This window comes from Hevea brasiliensis, chromosome 10, assembly GCF_030052815.1.
Source record: "Hevea brasiliensis isolate MT/VB/25A 57/8 chromosome 10, ASM3005281v1, whole genome shotgun sequence".
Taxonomy (NCBI): Eukaryota; Viridiplantae; Streptophyta; class Magnoliopsida; order Malpighiales; family Euphorbiaceae; genus Hevea; species Hevea brasiliensis.
This window is the reverse complement of record NC_079502.1, coordinates 98,402,702-98,417,625: the sequence shown is the minus strand read 5'-3', so window position 1 is coordinate 98,417,625 and position 14,924 is coordinate 98,402,702. Positions and strand designations below refer to the sequence as shown.

The 14,924-nt window shown below is 29.3% G+C and overlaps 1 non-coding gene across 1 annotated transcript; it reads left to right on the top strand.

Annotated features, from left to right (window-relative positions):
• Positions 1-6,824: 6,824 nt before the first annotated feature.
• On the top strand, positions 6,825-10,584 carry LOC110668243 (uncharacterized). Its single transcript, XR_009140402.1, has 6 exons — positions 6,825-7,826; positions 7,925-8,150; positions 8,463-8,680; positions 9,248-9,333; positions 9,649-9,740; positions 9,881-10,584. It is a non-coding gene; the product is annotated as an uncharacterized LOC110668243 (transcript).
• Positions 10,585-14,924: the final 4,340 nt, after the last annotated feature.

Sequence of the window (14,924 nt, the reverse complement as noted above, 5' to 3'; positions counted from 1 at the left end):
TGAAAGCTTCGCTGTCTTCCCCTTTCTTTTGCAGGCTTCTTTTCTTTTTTCTTTTTTATTATAATAATTATTATTATTATTAATTTCCTTTTTTTCAAGATACGTTACTTTGCATTGTATTGGAGGGAAAAGGTTGATGGGCCTAGCTAGGCCTTTTGTTGAATATAAATAACATTACCCCTAGATCGGCGCTTCCCAACTCCCAACCCTATACTTGTGTTGTGCCATGATCATTCATGCCCATGCATTGCTTACTAAAAAGTTATATGTATTTCTTAATATATATGATTGTAAATCCACTTGGTTTTGAATATAGTTGCAGGTTATTATATATAGAGGTCTGGTGGATGAGCAAGCTGGCTAGCTAGAAGAAATTAGGTGAAGTTTGATGAATGAACAGATTGATTTGGTGTAAAATGTTAGACAAATTTACCCTCAGTAGTACTAAAAGTTCATCTCTTCTTCTCTTATTTTATGTTATTTTTCTATTCCTACATTTGTTATATACATATATACGAATGCATTGTGTCACCAACCAACTACTGAGGTAGAGTTGGTGGTTTGGAAGTCTTGTTAATTAGGTTGCACATTTACTATATTAACAACTCACAAGGTTGATACATAGGTGTAGGATATATAAGTTCTTAGTTGGAAGTAATTAGGCTTAAGGGGATTGGGAGAGTGAGTGTTTAACCTGTCAAGTAAGTTATATGCCTTTAGTTATTGATCAAATTAGCCTATACTAAATAATTTTGATTTAATTTCTAGTGTAATTGAACTTTAATTAATAAAAGAAAAAAGAAAAGAAAAGAAAATTCATATCTTTAAGTTGACCACACACATATATATATATATATAATGAATAATGATTACACACCTTATCTTCAACTAATTTTAGATGGAACTAAATGCAATTTTGTTTTCTTTTATATTTCAGGGCATGAAAATTAAACCCTAGAACTGTTTTTGCCCTGTACCACTTGTGTATGCCAGTTTGCTTCTGGTACTTACTTTTTTATCACAAGTCACCCGTTCCCTGCAACTGTAACTCAAAAACCAACCTCACAAAGCTATGATTAATTTAATGTCTACTTGCATGCCACAGTCACCTCAAGCTCAGGTTTAATCTGTTGTCCATTGGTTTAATTATGAAGATTGAACTTTTCATGATTCTGTAGTCCATCGTCACCTCAAGCTCAGGTTGTTTTGACTAAATTTGAAGTCTAGATTTTACAGCTTTATGGAATTAGTTTAACTATCTTTGTTTAGTATATAAATTAAAGAAAAATATTAGGAGGATTTTTGAGTTTTCATTTGAATTTCAAAGGATGATTCCTTTCCCATTGTGAAGTATAGTAGACAAACTGTCACAAATGCCCACCAGGCTTTTTAATTTTCATACTGCCTTCTTTTGGTATAAAAGATGAACTTTACCAATCAAACAAGCAAACATCTTTCTTCCTTTTAATTCTTTATACTGTTTGTGGGTTGATCCATCACAACAATTAATAATATTTTCCACAAACTTTTTCCCATTCCTTCACTATTCCTCTTTAACTTTATAACAAAAATAGTCTAATTTGTAAGCCCTTTTCTTTCTCCCCTTTTATCCCTTATGCTTTCTCTATGTTGATGATCAAACTACACCCGATATCATACCTTGTTATTCATCAAGGCATACAACAACAATTAAATTTTAATTTTAAATTAATTAAACTCGGCTATATAATAATATGATTAACTCATATATGTGTTTAATTTCAATATATTAATTAGAATAATGGATGTGGTCTCATAATACGTTTGGAGAAGAAATGAATGCTTGAGTAATCATATTTACTTGAAAATTAATGATGTTTAAATGATATTTTATAGTTATAGGTAGACCTTCTAGGCAAGAAGAGAAGGAATAGTTTTGCCCATTGTTGTATATTGTTTTGCAGTCAAAAAGAGGGTGAGCGTCGGCATTTTTTACTAATGAATCAGTACAAAATAAAATGATGAAGAGGGTGTGGTAAAACTTTAACTTCTTTACAAAGGAATCAATCAAGCTGACCCAATTTTTTTAATTAAAAGAATTGCCATAAAGTTTGCCTACACATGGTGTCTACAGAAAGATATGAAACTGTTTGAAGTTGTTGTTGTTTGACTACTATTTACTTGAGAGTTAAGGGTGACCAAAATCCGATTTCAGAGTTGAAAGGATTGAAATTTCACAAAAAGATTCCCCAATTTCGGCTTTGATATTGGGCTTCATGGGTTTTTTGGATTAACCATGCTTCATGAAGGAAAACAAGCATTGGGCTTGGTGGAGCATTACGAAGAAGCTCAAACCTTGGGAGCCCAAAGCCCTGTGATAATCTATTTATCAACGTTTGGTTTTTTAGTCGATCTCTTTTCACATCAACTTATGCATTTATTAAAATTCCAAAATTTTCCCATAAAAACCAATCACCACAGGGCGGCTGCATATTTCATGTCGCCGATAATTAAGGCAGAAATTAATGGAATTCCAAAAAAAATAATTAAAAAAAAGGCAAACACTAATTTTGGAGATGATGATTGTTGACTTCCTCTCGTCAATGTTCGTTTCTCTTCTGCCACTTCAGTCTTATCATCATGCTAAGTTTATTTTTTTTCCTTTTATATAATTTTAAAGATTTTTCTAAGATATTCAGAGTAAATAATTTTGATATATTTTCTAATGAATTAATTAAAATGTTAGAAAATTTAAAAGTTTATTTTTAAAATAGTTGAGAATAAAATTTACAAATTGTTTGGATGAAAAGAGTTTGAGGGTAAAGTAAAATAAAATAAAATTTTAAAAAAATTTTAATTATTTGATATGAGAATACATAGCAGAAATAATTTTTTAAGGGTTATTAAAAGGGTTAAAAATCTTTTAAATTTTTTTTATTTTTCAATTCACTCATTTAGATTGAAAGAGTTAAAATTTTTATATTCTGATATTATATTTCTTTAATTTATTAAAAATTTAAAATTATCCTTCATTATTTTTTTATTTTTTATGAATTTAATTATTTTATAAAAAATAATTGTTTTTATTTAATTATTTTAAAATATTTATATTTAATTTTATTTTTTAATATATTTTTTCTAAACAAAATAATATTATTAAATTTCATTAATTTTATTTTATTTTATTTTTTTCTTTACTGTAAGATACCTTATTTTATTAAAGGTTCTTTTATCCCATCCAAACAAAATCTTAGTGTGCGTTGCAAAGTCAAAACTCTTATGGGCCAAAGCCCTTGTTGGGCTCCTAAGCCCAATCTCCACACTAGTGGACGTAGTAGAGGGGTTGGGTGCCTACTAATTACAACTTCAACTATTTCTTATTAGTAAAAATTGATTTTTCCCCTAAATTTTGGATTTAGAGGGGAGTATTTTTCAGTTTAAATTAAAAAATTGAATTGAATCGAGTTAATTAGGTTAAATTAATTTAATTTTAAAATTCAATTAATTTAGTTTGATTTAAAATTTTAATAATTTCGATTAATCGATTTGGTTCGATTATTTTCATAAAAAAAATTAAAAAAAAAATAACCCAACTGGAATTACTAATATATATATATATATATATATCAAGGAAACCCTAAGATTTTTGAGTTTTAATTTCTGAGTTTCTTTTTTATATGTTTTTATTATTAAAATTTAATGTTGAAAATATGAAATTTTACAAAATTTAATTTGATCGGTTTAAAACTGAACCGAACTGATATTTATCGAGTTTTGATTCAGTTTGATTTTTTCTTAATAATTAGTTTGATTCGATTTTTAAATTTTTTTTTTTAATTTTCAATTTTATCTATTCGTTCGGTTCAAAACTGAACCAACCGTTTGCACGCCCCTACTTGGATTTGCTTCCTTGACCTTGAATTAATCTACCAATTCAATAACGTGAAGTACATCTACTTGTTATTATGTTTGAAATATTGTAACCTGGAGTCATGCACAAGAATTCAAAAAACAACTTGACTCAGAAAGAACTGAAAATTGGCCAATTAATTTATTAGCTTTGAATGTGCCTAACACAAGTCTTTAATTAATTAGTACTAAGAGCATATTCAACAAGTGTGGCCAAATAGTTTTGACTTAGTATATTAACTTTGAAATGCACTGATAAATAAAAACCTTGCCTGCCAACAATTTTAAAGTTCATTAGTGCTTGGGTAGAGAATTAGATACATATGTTTTTCAATATTAGCTCCCTTGTTGGAAGCATCCATTTTCTGTTAACTTGTAATTCATTGGAGACCCACATTAATTTAATGACAATTGGTCGCAACCAACTAACTAACCAAACTTTGCCAAACTATAAGCTGTCCTGTATAGAATCATAGTTTGGGATAATTAATTAATGGGTATACTCTAATTGATTGAAGAGACTATTTGGCTTAATTTATAAAAATTAATTAAATATTTATAAGATAATTTAAATTTATAAGTATTTAAAATTTTAAATAATTATGTGTTTAATGACTAATAAGTAGTTAATATACTTAATAAAATATAACCACATTCATTGTTAAAATTATTAAAAAGGTATTAAATGAGTAATACGGTAGATTTCATAAATTTTGATGTAAAACTCATTCTTGCATGAGTTTAATTAATATTAAATGCATTACTAAAATACATAATTAAAATAATAAACATGTTAAACATAAATGTATTTTATAATAAATATTGATTAAAATAATTAAATCAAATAATTATATTAAAATATAAATAAATTATATATAATATTAAAATAATATAATAAATTTTATGTGAGTTAAAATAAAATAAAATAAAATAGGACAGATGGATGTGATTAAGGGACCATGCGTGGCTCTTAGGAGCAAAAGCAGAAAATCTATATTTCAACAACGAACATGTGATTTGCGTTTACGCTGTTTTTGCTGTCGTTTTCTACTTCTCTCGCCATATATAATTATATAAAATACCTTTTTTAATTACTTTTATTATTTATTTCCTTTTTCTCCTTCTCTTTATTTTTAATGATTTTTCTCTTCATTTCACACCCAATATTTTTCTCCCAAATTAATTATTCAAAAAATTCCAAACCAAAATCTCTATCAATTTTTTAATTTTAAAATTATAATTATTCACTAAAAATTTTATATGTTAACTTATAAATTTTATTATAATAAAAAAAATAAAATATAATTATTTAAAAATTTTAAACTTTAAATTTAATATATTTTTTAAATATCTTACAACTCTATAATTTATATTATTATTATAACTATAAATTTAATTTTTTATATGAAAATTTTAAATTAAATCATAATTTAAATTTATAAAAATATATTTAAAATTTAAGAAAAAAAAATGAAAAAACGAAAGCAGAAATGTAATATTTCTGATAAAAAATGTAATTTATCTCAATAATAAGTAATTAATTAATTAATTAATTAATTAATTAATAACAGATGGTGAATCTATCAATTCAGAAGGGATAAGAAAGAGGTCAAAAAGAGGGCCCACATATTTATTCTCGTTAGTCTGGCGCCATGCCGTACAGAAAATCCACCTGCTACTGGCTTCATGTTTATCTATTCTCCATCACCTCATGACCTCAACTTATTTGATTCGGTGTGTTCTTGTGCACGGTGCACCTTCCTAATATTCCTGAATTTACCCAACCTGGCTTTGTGCCATATAATGCTTGTGAATTATTATTTTTATTATATTATTAATCCATAATTAATAAATATTTTTTAAATTATTTTAGAATTATGACATTTTAAATTTAATTTTAAATTAATTAAACATAAAAAATATCAAATGTAAAAAAAAAAAAAATTGAGAGAAGGATAATTATATAATTACTAATGAGAATAAAGGTAAGGATGGTATAATGCAGCCATCAATTTGACATCAGTTAATTAATTATACTTATTCATATCACATAAATTCTAAGTTATGTTTATTGGAGGTAAAATATTTAATTTAGTCCTTATATTTATTAAAAAATTTTAATTTATTTTATTTTTAATTCATTATTTAAATTAATTTAAATTTTTTCATATGAACTTAATTTAGCTTTAAAATTAAAATTTATTGACTAAATTTTTTAATTTAAATAAAAATTTATTTTTAAATTTTATAACAAAATTTTTTATTTTTCAATTTAAATTTTAAAATTAAAAAAATTAATTTCTTAACTTTTACATGACATAATTGAGTTTTAATTGGTTTATTTATTGTGGGGTTTATGAGGAATAAAAAGTCTTTATTATCGTGCAAAAATTACTTGGAAGTTAAATCTAAATAATAAAGTTGATATTACAATCTAAAAAATAATTTTGTAAATGAAGGCCAATAAGTAAGTTAAAAAATAAAATTAATTTCCATAATATATGTAAATATAGATATCAAATTATTTAGAAATATATTAATTATTATTTAATTTATTATCAATTAAGAATGGGTAAAGGATCATTACAATCGATTTGAAATTAATATTTTTATTCAATTTGTTTACTTATTTAAATTTTAATTAATTGAATTCAATTAGGCAATGTTAATTTAATATCTTAATTGAATTAATATCTGGTCAAATTTATTATAATTAATAATAATTTTTCAATATATATATATATATTTTGAGATGGAAATGTTCAAAGATATAATACTACTTGCTGGAGAAGCCATGGAACCAGATCCAAATTAAAATTAAATTAAAAAAGTAAATAAAAAATATTAGGAAATTAAAAAAATGTAAGTACGAAAATTTCTTTGAGACGAGGGAGACAGATGAGTCCCATAAATGATAAATCAGCTACAGAAATGAATTAATTATTTGGGTGGGTATCAATATATTTTTTTCCCTCTCTCTCAGTTCTTTCTAGAAATCAAAAGCTCTGCTTCTGTTACTATTGGATAATCTCTGGATATTTTTCTCTTCTTTGATGGTTTTGTTTCTTTCTTGGATTTAGCACTGCTTTTCTCCCGGAAAATTGATTCCTTTATCATTTTCTGTTAGAAAGAAAATTTGCAGTCTTATTCCCAAGCCAATTCCACTAGCCTCCATATCATTACCACAGAAAACATGGGTTTCTTTTGAAAACTAGACTCTGATTTTTCTCAGCTAAAACTACAAACTTTTTCTCATCATTTCCTCATTTTCTTGGCAGATTTTGATTAAACTTCAAGAATTAACGTTGGATTTTGTGGTGTCACTTGATAGATGTTGTTTCTTGGATTTTGAATAACGCACAGTCAAGAGTGGAGGGAGGCTAAACAGAATTAGAAGAAACAGAGCATACCAAATTTAAGCAATCACTTTCTCGTAGAGGTTTCTTTTTTACTTTCCCGAACGAAAATTATGCCGGAAATTTGTGTTTCCGGTGGCGCTGGATTTTGACAACATTGCCATTCACCTGCCAAGACTTTCTCCAGAAACAGAGAGATATATATTTTGAGTTTTTCTTTCTCTTTTCTTTTATTTTATATTTAGCTGTCTAAAGTCTAAGCGTCAAAAAATAGGATTCTCTCGCATTTCTGTTTCTCTTCGTCACTCTTTCTATCTCTAAAAGGAAATAAAATCCCGACAATTTCTCCCCCTCTCCCTCTCTTTTTCTCTCCCTCCTCCTCTTTTTGTTTCTCTCCTCTGTTTTTTCTCTTCTGGGTTGGGAGGGAAACTAAATTTCTCTCCTTTCTTTCTCTTTTTTTCCATCTCTCTCTTCCTCTTTGTCCTCGAAACCATGATTTTTGAAAAGGGGTCAGCCCAATCAAACCTTGACTGCTTCCTTCATTGCACAACCCCAGTAGTTCCATCCCAATTCCTCCCCAAGGTTTCTTTTAACTTTTTCTTCATTTCTTATATGATTTCTTTTATATATTCAAAATTTTGAGTTCAATTGTTGTATCTTGTTCTTTTTCTTGATTGCAGACAGAGATTAGAAACTTAAACCGTCTATGGCATCCGTGGGAGAGAGAAACAGTTGAGTATTTTACCTTGGGTGATCTATGGAATTGTTTTGATGAATGGAGCGCGTATGGGGCTGGAGTTCCAATTGTCTTGAGCAATGGTGAAACCTTAGTTCAGTACTATGTCCCTTATCTCTCTGCAATCCAAATTTTCACAAGCAATTCCTCCATGAACGGTTTCAGGTAACGTACCCCCTTGTTTCAGTTTTTTGCCCTTGCAATCCACCTTTTACTTTTATTGTTTATAATTGTTGTTAATAGTATTGGGAAATTGAAATTGCTTTGAAGCCCCAGATAAATTAGTTCTTTAATTTTTTGACTTTTGGTACGAATTGCATTTCATTGGTGTTATTTTGCAGTCTAGGCATAGCTTATGAATCGTTCAAACTGTGCAATATACAAATTTGATCGATGGATTATGTGATTCTGCGGGTTCATTTCTAGTTGGCATATGGATTGAAGTAACCTTTTGAATGTTTTGGGTTGGTTTTATTAGGAAGAGATCGAGTCCGGTGACGGTGAGACGAGGGATTCATTTAGTGATTCTTGCAGTGAAGAGAGTGAGAGTGACAAGTTATGGAGGTGGGATGGAGGCTCTTCAGAGGAAGGAGGATTCGAGCAAGACAATCTTTGGCGTCTCAATGATAGATTGGGTTACTTATATTTTCAGTATTTTGAGAGATCAACTCCTTATGGAAGAGTTCCTTTGATGGATAAGGTACTTTTGCTGATTCATTTAGTAATTTTCTATTGTTCAAACCTTACTGGTATCTTTATGATTTGATGTTCTTTTCTTTAATCAGCATTCAATCTGCCTCGTCTTCCCAAGACCATGGTCGACTAAAAACAAAATAAAGGACCGATAAAATTGAAGAAAACATCTATTGATTTATTAAGAATCATTTGAAATCCTTTTTCATGATAGGCATCTGATAAAGATGAATTAAACTTTTGACTTTTGAACAAGGAACTACATGCTTTTGCTCTCCATAGTTTCTAAAATTTATGCGTTTATTATTACTTCATATAAAACATATTAGATTCATCTTTTTCTATTTTAAAGTTTATTATAATGTGAGCATATGTTCTGGCCCTTGATCTGGTACTTGTCTTTTAACTTTTACTGTTATTTGAAAGAAGAATCCTTGATACCCTTCAACAATATAAGTTTTTTAAATTGATTTTTGAGTCGATTGTGACCATTTGTTCAACAAATTCTTCATGTCCCTTTCACAGTATTAAAGTAATTTGATTCCATTGACATCTTCTGTGATTTTGCTTTCAGATTAATGGATTGGCTCAAAGATACCCGGGTTTGATGTCATTGCGAAGTGTGGATCTTTCACCAGCTAGTTGGATGGCTGTTGCTTGGTCTCTTTCTCTCTCTTACTCCCTCACATGCACACATACACATACAAATACACATACACATACGCATGACAAGTAATCAAACAAGATTATAGTATAAAAAAAGGCATGTTTTCCATACTTAATACATGGTGATTTTGGTTCTGCTATTCAATTCTGAGGTGGATGCTTTATAGCTTGAACACAGGCTTTTTTATTTTTGAGAGTTGTATACTATTTATACTAACAATCGATTGTCTATTTTCACAATTACATGCATCTTTATATTAATTCAGAAGAGAAGTATATTAACAAGAAATTATATATTGTTGTATTCAGGTACCCAATCTATCACATTCCCATGGGGAGAACCATAAAGGACTTGTCCACATGCTTTCTCACATACCACACCCTTTCATCATCTTTTCAAGGTGCATTTATTGTCCAAATAGCTGAACCTTATTTTATTTTCGCTGTATTTTTCGCCTTTATTAAATTTTATGCTTAGACTGCTGCATCTATGAACAATATTTACTTGGTATATTTTTGCTGGATATTTCTTTCTGTCCAGATATGGACATAGATGACGACATTGAGAGTCCGGAAAGGAAGCGAAAGGAAGGAGAAAGCATCTCGCTGCCGCCATTTGGTTTGGCCACTTACAAGATGCAGGGAAATGTGTGGGTCTCAGGCAATTGTGGCAGGGACCAAGAAAGGCTGGTGTCACTTTTGAGTGTGGCAGATTCGTGGCTAAAGCAACTGAGGGTCCAGCACCATGACTTCAATTACTTCACAGGGATTAGGCGTGGCTAAAACCACTACTTTTAACAATGCACTTTTTTAAACCCGTGAAAATAGCTAATCACTAAATCCTCCTTTTTGGTTGGGATTTCTGGTTTCGTGCTTAAGGGACTTGTATGTGAGGATTGTGGTATGGTTTCTCGCTATCGAGCATTGCATATGAGTTTTATTTTAGGTCTAATCCAGGTATTGAGGTTTGATCATCAAAGAGGGTGTGTGACATGAGTAAACCCTCATTTTTTTTTCTTTCTGCTGATCTATAAAGTGGCTAATGGGGCTTTCCTTTGTGTAGAGTTATGGATGAAGTCCGAGAGAGATAAAGAGAAAATGCTAGCTCTTCAACCTTTTAACTTTTTTCTGGATTGTGTAACATTCCCTTGACCATAGTGGTACCACTGGAAATGAGCAGAGTGTTGAAGTTGTTGTAAGTTCTTGTCTTTATTGTTTCATACAAATATGTGCAAATTAGACCTACTTGATTCCCTTCCTCTAGTTGGTGGCTAAAAGCTGATGGGAAACTCAAATGTCAGGAAATGGATAAATCCAGATGAGTCTAAAGTCTAAAACCGGAGAAAATGCGGGGTACTTAATGTTTGCTCATAATGCCTCTGCTTTTGCTTGCATCAGCTATGCCCTACTTTTTAAGAGCGGGAGGTGATCATAATGCAATTGAAATCCTTTTGCCGCTAAAATCCTGTTTTTGACTTGTGCTTGTTGCATCTTCCAACACCATCTACACACTTGTGAGTTGTGGCCACGGTGCATGCTTCTGTGTGCTGCCGTAGAAGCTCATATGATCACGGGGATGATAATAATTGTTAGCAGGCTAACTAAGCTGTGCTTTTTTGGCACAATATGATTGGTTAACGAATGAGTAGAACCATTGACTCACTAATTAGGTATAGTGTTCCTAATGTAATTAAGGCTTCTAAATTGTCATTATTAGGGTAAAAACTAGGGGAGTTGGTGGGATTGGGAGATTCATGCCCAAAATATGGTGACCTTTGTAAGGTTCTTGAGGAAAGGTAAATTTTAAATGAATGACAGACAAATTGGTTTCCATCAAGGCACGTTATTGCAACTCCTAGTGAACCAAGAATTAGCTCCATTCACGTAATATTCCATTTACCCTTCTACTCCCCTCCTATTCCTGCACTAATGTAGGCTGATTCAACGTCAATCACATTTCACCTTTCTTTCTACATAATAAAGTTTTCCAAAAGTAGTGTTGGCTTGTATATTCCTGACTAATTCTTAAGTAAACTTAGTCTGGTACCACATAAAGAAATTTTTGTTCAAATTAAGTTCATCATTAATCTAATACAGAAATATATGAATTTATATATTTAATAGATGAATCTCGTTATATATTTTATATTTTAAATTCATAATAAATCAAATTTAAATAAAAAAAAAATCTTATTACAGAGAAATAAAATCTATATAGACATTTATTATTATTATTATTATTTTAGTCTTTATAATATATAAATTTCAACATAAAACTTTTTCCAAGTAAAATTCAAGCGCATAAAACGAAGGGCTTAGATTAAATTACTAATTATGGAATTTACTTATAATAAATTGATTGATGAGTAGTGGTTGGTAAATTTGAAATGAAGGTAAATATGAGAGGTAGAGCTTAGAAGAATGCAACAATCGTACGTATTATTTGCAGACAAAAATGAGAAGGCAACATCATTGGAACTTAGGAGATAAGATCACCTTGTGTCCATCATCTCAAACTCAAGTCCAGATGGCAGGATTCAGGGCCAAATCCATCACCATCAAACACGAGCCGATGGCACATGGAGCTGCTAGTGGTTTTAGTGCATTCCCATTGACCTAAGTGAGCATATATAATATATATAGTGCAAATCAACATGTTATCCACTTTGGGATTGGTCCTTAATAAGGCTATGGGAACCCATCTCACATCTTATCCTCACATCACCAATAACATAAAAAAAAATAAATAAAATAAAAAAAATTAAAATTTATTGAACAAAGATTGGACCGAAAGTGCAACCTCTAACCATATGTTATAAATATTATGCAAAGAAAAATACCAACCAATTACAAGTGGCAAATGAGTATGATGGTTTCAAATTATTTTAAACAATTTTCTAATTAGTCCAACATTATGCATTTTTAATAATATTAATAATTTTTGATATAGAATTAATAATAAATAAATATATTTAATGATCTCAATAAGAATAGTATTGCACTCGATAGAAAAATCATATTTTAAATTATTATAAATTGTTTTTATTTAATTTTATTAAATGAGTGGAATCAAATTTATAAATAAAATAAAAATTTATGGGTCCATTTTAGGTAGGATTGGCTGTCGACTAAGCTTGAAAATTACTTAAGACGTATTTGATATTGTTAGTAAAATTATTATTAAAAAATTATTTTTTTAAATATATTAATTAAAAATATTAAAAAAATAATAAAATAATTTTTAAATTATTTTTTTAATAATATTTAAAATAATATTTTTATTTAAAATAATATTTAAATTTAAAGAATAATTTTAACCTCCAAAACTCCAAAACTCAACGTGAAGTAAATTGTTAAAATTTAGCAACCACATAAATTTCAGAAATCCACTTTAGAATTGAAAGCAACTTGCCAGGTGTCATTCAAATGGGCCTCTTCATAACTTCATAGCAGTATTTGGGCCATGCATTATTATATTTGTCTATATTTTATAGTGCACTAGACTTTGTGCGCTTTATATGTACAGCATGGCAATAGTATAAAGTTCATCAATTTTTAATGGGAAAATCAAATGAATTTTATATAAAGATTGAAGGCATTGTATTTCACAAGTAAACAAAATACATATATTATGGCATATATTTCATTATTAAATTATTAATTTATAAATAACTCAATTCAATTTATTTGTAAATATATGACATAAAAGAAGCAACTAAGTAAAGCATGGATTTGGATATGCCTCAACAATAGATACAAAAGAAGGTAATTTGATGATATTGTAATTAGCAAAGCCTCCTTCATCTAGCAGCTTCTTCCACTCATTTTTTTTTTTATAAGCAAATAATTTTATTAAAAAAAATTAAAATTTAAAAAAACATAATATGAAAACATCCAAGTTAATATTAGTCGACAAATTATCTTGATACACCAAACTTATGACGTATCAAGAGATTTTAATTACTCATAGTTATTATTGAAAAGTAAATTTGTATACTTGGTAATACATAGTCCATCAGAATATATGGATTTTGCTGGTGTGTGATTGGAATATTGCTTTTCAAAGTATCTAATGTTACCTTCATGAAAATAGCATCAGCACGCGGAGCTATAAACATGACAAAAATAATTAATTTAAATTAAAGAAAGAAGAATTAATCCTAAATTTTTATTAAAATTTTGGTAGAATCTCTTTTATAACTAGATCTAATCTCTTATAAGAAAACTCAACAAAACGCAACACACAGTGTCTCAGACTTACAATAACAATCATCACATACCTATCCGAGGCATACAAGAACCTAATTTAAATCCAGATCTCTAAATTTTAGATCAGATCCCTAACTCTTTTACAGATCAAATAATTATCTCTAGTGATTCAAAAATTTTGAAAATATTCCTAGAGGTCCTCTAAATCATTCTTGTAATTAAATTCATTTTAATCATTTTCTCTAACCAAGGAATATTTTACAGATTCATAAGCTAGTCACAACCTAGAAAAAAACTATATAACTTCAGTTCGGGCCTACCTTTGTCAATTCTACTACTTGAAACGTGTCCAAAACATATGAAAATGCTGGAATCAGCTGTAAACACAACTAAGAAATCCATCCCGACTGAGAAATCCATCCCTGGTGTTGGTGAGTTATCATCAATCCAATTACACCTAAATAAAGTTCATAAATTGTTAATAATTACCACATAATTATATTTAATTTAGGACAATCGAAAAAATTTAAAAATTTCACCAAGCGATTTAGACTATCTGATAATCATCTTTCCTAGATGGTGTTCGAATAAAGTGGGGTTGGTCCCATCTCAAAGATTTCAACGCGGTGAGTCCATTAGTGGTCTTGGATCATCTATCGGATGGTCGAATCGGCCAAAATCTGATCGGAAAGCTTCAAGTCTACCCTTTTTTTTTTTTCTCTCCCTAGTTCTCTCTCTTTCGGCCACCATTGGTGATGTGGCTAGTCTCAAAAGAAAGCTCTTGTTAAGGCGAGTCCAACACAACTTGAACCACCAGATTTAGTCATTGGAATCAGTTGGAATGTCCGCCTAAAATTTTTGCTTCGTATGCCTCTTTACTCGTGTCCCTTCGTCGGATTTGGTGTCTCCACTACTGATCTGCAACTGCTGGAAGGGTTGCTGAAGTTGCCTAGTGTTGGTGGAGCATCTCACCAACTACTAGTTCAAGTCGTCGGGGCATGAATGGAGAGAAAGGGAAGTGAGAGTTATGGGAAGAGAAAGAGAGCTGCGGGAGGGGGGGGGGTGTTTCTACTGCAGCGCTTTTTAATTTTTAATTTTTTTTCTTTTAATTACCTCGTAATCCTTAAACTTTTTATGGTTTTACAATCAAGTCCACAATACTTTTCAATTAAGCCCATTCTATTTAAATTCTTTTAAATAAATATTTTAAATAAAACAACATTAATAATAATAATAATAATAATAATAATAATAATAATAATAATAATAATAATAATAATAAAATTATTCTCTAAATTGATAGCAACAACAAAATAATATTGTAATAAAATTGTAAATTAAACACATTCAAAAAGTAAATTAAACCAAAACTAAAA